Source organism: Zootermopsis nevadensis, unplaced genomic scaffold (genome assembly GCF_977971745.1).
Source record: "Zootermopsis nevadensis isolate Lab colony 2312 unplaced genomic scaffold, Znev_1.0 Znev_ptg000030l, whole genome shotgun sequence".
Taxonomy (NCBI): domain Eukaryota; kingdom Metazoa; phylum Arthropoda; class Insecta; order Blattodea; family Termopsidae; genus Zootermopsis; species Zootermopsis nevadensis.
In genome coordinates, this window is record NW_028259162.1 from 13,579,992 (window position 1) to 13,585,991 (window position 6,000).

Genomic DNA, 6,000 nt, shown 5'->3' on the forward strand with positions numbered 1-6,000 from the left:
TCACCAACCTACACCACTTTTTAATCCTACCTTAATTCAGGGAAAGTTGTTACAAATTATCTAAAGTCATGCGGTGGACGTGGTGTATTCTACTGCATCATGCAGTCAGCTGGACTGTGTATAAGCCATGACGCATGGCTGGCAGAAGTTAAAGCCAAGACCAACAGAATGGGGAGTCTGACTTATTAAGAAGTAAGGTATACCAGAGAAGACAAGCTTAAAAACATAATAATAACCTGGAAACAAAATAAAGAAAGAAAAAACTAATACAACAAAACATAAGAGACACTGAGAACAGAGAGAAAATTAAGACATATGAAAGAAACAAAAACACATGGGCTCTTGGAATACATATAAAGAAACAAAATATTAAAGCCCTGAAAACACTGCTGACGTTAAAATAATCAAACTGTACTGAAAGTAAAATTCTTGATCTAAGAGACAGATATTCTGAATGTACTGAACTTCATAACTCTTAAAAAATTGTACTACTAAAGATATATTTTTATTGCAAAACAGTTGCATGTCTATGCATGGACTGACTGTACATTACAGAATAACAATTTCAAATGCAAGCAATTCAAGTAATATATTTGCATGATTAAATTTTATCATGAGCCCACAATACAGCAAATCTCATGATGTATTACATTTGAAATGTACAGCGTGTCCACAAAGTCTTTTCGGGGATTTGAAAAATTGTGGCGGGCAACCAAATTGAGCTAGCCACATGCGATTTGCGGCAGATTACAGTGAAGCTCTGGAAGTATTTACTGACCTCAGTAGACCTCGATGTAGGCTCCCTAGGTAGCACGGAGAACGTACAGACGAAATTCGAGCTCTTGCCATGTTCTGTGGAATAGCCGAGATCGCCTTCCAGGTACTGGTCTTCAGGTCACCAGTTAACGGACTTGCTCCAGCCAACATGCTCAACAGAACATGACAAGAGCTCGAATATCATCTGGACGTTCTACTGAGGTCAGTGAAAAGCTTCCAGAGTTTCACTGTAATGTTCCGCAAACCGCATGTGACTAGCTCAATTTTTCAAATCCCCGTAGGGACATTGTGGACAGACTGTATTACATTTGTTAATCAGTATTACATCAAAGTGTGATGAAAACCTTTATAATACAGTACATGCCAGATACTTATGCAATAATGTTAACAAATTTTAATATAAAAACCAACACCAAGGCCCAGCAATTTCTGCATATTGTACACAATGGGCAACAATTGTGACAGTGCTACCGGTTTAAATCCTACATCTGAGGTTCAGAGAATATAATGCAACACATTTCAAACTGGTAAGGCATATTACAACAAAGACTGATGAGTGGTGAAAATGGTAATCTGGATGAAGAAATTCACCCCAAATTCCAAACATTCACGTTTTCCTCTTGTTGCGTTTGGCTCTACCAGAAGTTTACTTCTTTGCGACAGGCGACGTCTTTTCATCTATAGCACTAATCTTCAATCCATCTTCCACTGCTTCTTTTGCAGCTTTTGGAATCATTTTCTTAGGATTTTTTGCTCCCTGACCTTTGGGTTTTTTGGGAGTACTAGGGCGACCTGAAAAAGTTTATCACACAGCATTTAAAAATTGAATGTATTTATAAACCCAACACAAGCAGTTATAAACACTTATTAATGTCGGACATAACAAAGTTTTCATAATTAATCTACACAATCTGGAGGCCTCAGAGACCAAAATTCACAATGTATTTTTAGTGAATCAAAGAAGATCAACTTCAATGAGCATCACAGGATAAGTTATCTCAAAATGTGTCTGAGTGTTCGGAGATCACACTAACCAAGCCAATATGCCAAAACTAAGATTCTGATCCGTATTTTATGCAACGGACGTCATATGTTTCAGGTAGATTACCAATCTGTACACATATGCAAGAACACCTAAAATGAGTCTCGACCACTAATATATTAAGATTTAACATTCATATAAGTGAGGTTATACTTACACTTTCTCTTAGAAACTGCGCAACTCTTAACTTTCCTCGTTGATTTTCTTTTAGCCGGCATCTTCCTTTTACTTTTCGATTTAACAGCAGGCATGTTTCACACTTTGTATGTGGCTTATTGAATTATCTGCGTTAACCACTTTATATTGCTGTTGCTTCTGTACTCCGAATTTCACGAACTGACTGCCACCTAGTAAGCAAAAGGGAAATTTGTCCATGAAGTGTAGCGGGGAAACATGCATACAGACATGACAAGATATCTACTACCTAGAAAAATAAATGCCAGAATAATGCACGCTAAATGCCACCATTCGCGTTCTTTGCGGTATTCATTTAAATAGAAGAGTTCAGGTTAGAAAGCTGTAGCAATTTGCCGGCAAGCGATGAAATGCGTTTGCTTTCTCAAAACGTTAGAACATACGGACAAAATAATGATGTCAGGGATTTTATTACTGACAACACAGCCCTGTTTCTCCAGCACGTCTCCAGGACATCTCCACGAACAACGCTAGAAATTCTTCAGGGTAAAACCTAACCAGACGTAAAACAAAACAACCTTATCTAACTTAACATAAAAAACCTAACCCAAATAAACCTAACAGAACCTAACCTAACGCTAAATGCAACCTAATCCAATGTAACATATCTCAATCCAAATTAAATGAATCCAAAAGAACCGACCCGCATGGGATAAAACCCACCGCCGCTTAAGGGCTTACAAATGACCATATAGGACTTCCCCAGGATTTCTCCACCAATTCTCCGTGACAAAACAATTTGCGCATAACGTCTCCAAGACTTCTCACACACTACTATAATACATTTCCAGGATTTCTCCACGAATTTTCCAGGAATTCTCCAGGATTCTCAAGGACTCTTCCAGCAAGTCCCAACGACCACCGGACGAATACGATAGAAATTCTCCAGGACATCCCAACCCATCGTAAAACAACAACCTTATACAACGCACCCTTAACTTAACTAACTTTACTGAACCTAATCAAACCAAACCTAACCCAACACAACCTAAAACACAACGCTACCTAATACAATGTAATTACCCCAATCAAACTTAAACGAATCCAAAATAACCGATCCGCATACGATCAAACCCACCACCACTTAAGGAATTCCAAATAACCTTTCAGGACTTCTCCAGGATTTCAACATGACCAAAGAAACTCCGCATTACCTGTCCAGGACATCTCCGGCACTATGTAAGGACTTATCCAGGATTTATCCAGGACTTTTCCAGGAATTCTCCCGGACTTTTCCACAGGGTTGTGTAGTCGGATGCAATTTTGGGTGGAGTCGGAGTCATTAAAGATGTACCGACTCCGACCTCGATGTAAAATTTAAATACAATTTCTATATCGTGTGAGCATAAATCTTACGGAGATTCAACGACGCGTTGAGCCACATGGTGTGGGAATAATGCCTTGTAACTTTGGCTCCGGTACCTTAAGAATACAAACTGCCTACAAGCCTAATTCTCTTACAAGAGTTCACAAATGCAGATGAAAACTGTAACTGTGATAAACAATAATTATAATTAGGAATCCCTTACCTCAAACTTTGTTCAAGTTCTAAAACTTTTTTAACAGCACAATAATATCTTCTCTACGGCGCACTTGTTGTACAAGCGATATACAGCTCAGCTCTTTCCGCAATAACGAAAGCGGATTGTTGACGGTAGTAATGAAACACAAAAATTGCCGAATAAACACATAACATAAGTTAGTTTCTTAGGTAACATGCCGAGTAAACAGATAACTAACAGTTAGTTTCTAAGGTAACATAACAATGCATGCAGGAGTTCATATAAAAGCTGACCGTTGTTTTCTTTTCATATTTACACATTCTCCAGGACAACCCAACCTATAGTAAAACAACAATCCTATATAGCGCACCCTTAACTTACCTAACTTAACTGAATCTATCCTAACCTAACCAAACCAAACCTAAACTAACCAAACCAAACTTAACCTAACCAAACCAAATCTAACCCAACTCAACCCAACCTAACCCACAACGCTACCTAATACAATGTAACTTACCCCAATCAAACTTAAACGAATCCAAAATAACCGACCCGCATAGGATCAAACCCACCACCGCTTAAGGAATAACAAATAACCTTTCAGGACTTCTCCAGGATTTCTCCATGACCAAAGAAACTCCGCATTACCTCTCCAGGACATCTCCGGCACTACTTAAGGACTTATCCAGGATTTATCCAGGAATTCTCCCGGACTTCTCCACAGGGCTGTGGAGTCGGATGCAAGTTTGGGTGGAATCGGAGTCAATAAAGATTTACCGACTCCGACACCGATTAAAATCTTAAAAACTATTTCTATATCGTGTGAGCCTAAATCTTACGGAGATTCAACGACGCGTTGAGCCACATGGTGTGGGAAGAATGTCTTGTAACTTTGGCTCCGGTAACTTAAGAATACAAACTGCCTACAAGCCTAATTCTCTTACAAGAGTTCACAAATGCAGATGAAAAGTTTAAATGTGATGAACAATAATTATAAATAGGAATCCCTTACCTCAAACTTTGTTCAAGTTCTAAAACTTTTTTAACAGCACAATATTATCTACTACGACGCACTTCTTCTACGAGTGATTCACAGCTCAGCTCTTTCCGCAATAACGAAAGCGGATTGTTGACGGCAGTAATGAAACACAACAATGCCGAATTAACAGATAACATAACAGTTAGTGTCTTAGGTAACATGCCGAGTAAACAGATAACTAACAGTTAGTTTCTAAGGTAACATAACAATGCATGCAGGAGTTCATATAAAAGCTGGCCATTGTTGTCGTTCCATATTTACACATTCTCCAGGACAACCCAACCCATCGTAAAACAAAAACCTTGCATAACGCACCCTTAACGTACCTAACTTAACTGAACCTATTCTAACCTAACCAAACCAAACCAAACCTAAACTAACCAAACCGAACTTAACCTAACCAAACCAAACTTAACCTAACCAAACCAAACCTAACCCAACCCAACTTAACCCACAACGCTACCTAATACTATGTAACTTATCCCAATCAAACTTAAACGAATCCAAAATAACCGACCCGCATAGAATCAAACCCACCACCGCTTAAGGAATTCCAAATAACCTTTCAGGACTTCTCCAGGATTTCTCCATGACCAAAGAAACTCCGCATTACCTCTCCAGGATATCTCCGGCACTACTTAAGGACTTATCCAGGATTTACTCAGGAATTCTCCCGGACTTCTCCACAGGGCTGTGGAGTCGGATGCAATTTTAGGTGCAGTCGCAGTCAATAAAGATGTACCGACTCCGACCTCGATGTAAAATCTTAAAAACAATTTCTATATCGTGTGAGCCTAAATCTTACGGAGATTCATGGACGCGTTGAGCCACATCGTGTGGGAATATTGCTTTGTAAATTTGGCTGCGGTACCTTAAGATAATACAAACTGCCTACAAGCCTAATTCTCTTTACTAGAATTCACAAATGGAGATGAAAATATTAACTGTGATGAACAATAATTATAATTAGGAATCCCTTACCTCAAGCTTTGTTCAATTGTAGGAGACCACGATCTAAAATGGATAAAGTAGATGGCAGATATTCTAAAACGTTTTTATCAGCACAATATTATTTTCTCTACGACGCACTTCGTCTACAAGCGATTCACAGCTCAGCCCTTTCCGAAATAACGAAAGCGGATTGTTTATGGCAGTAATGAAACACAAAAATGCCGAGTAAACAGATAACTAACAATTAGTTTCTAAGGTAACATAACAATGCACGCAGGAGTTCATATAAAAGCTGACCATTGTTGCCGGCCCATATTTACGCATTCTCCAGGACAACCAAACCCATCATAAAACAACAACTTTACATAACGCACCCTTAACTTACCTAACTTAATTTAAATTATCTTAACCTAACAAAACCAAATCAAACCTAACCCAACCAAACCTAACCTACAACGCTACCTAATACAATGTAACTTATCCCAATCATACTT

The 6,000-nt window shown here is 38.7% G+C and overlaps 1 long non-coding RNA gene across 4 annotated transcripts; it reads right to left on the reverse strand.

Annotated features, from left to right (window-relative positions):
• Positions 1-570: 570 nt before the first annotated feature.
• LOC110840367 (uncharacterized) lies at positions 571-5,700 on the reverse strand. 4 transcript variants are annotated; one of them, XR_015537788.1, is made up of 4 exons: positions 5,537-5,698; positions 3,544-3,636; positions 1,977-2,166; positions 571-1,569 (listed from the first exon to the last, which is right to left on the reverse strand). It is a non-coding gene; the product is annotated as an uncharacterized LOC110840367 (long non-coding RNA). The 4 variants fall into 4 exon arrangements; XR_015537786.1 differs by lacking the exon at positions 5,537-5,698 and adding an exon at positions 4,529-4,651; XR_015537785.1 differs by lacking the exon at positions 3,544-3,636 and having other exon boundaries at positions 5,537-5,700.
• Between the last annotated feature and the right edge of the window lie 300 nt (positions 5,701-6,000).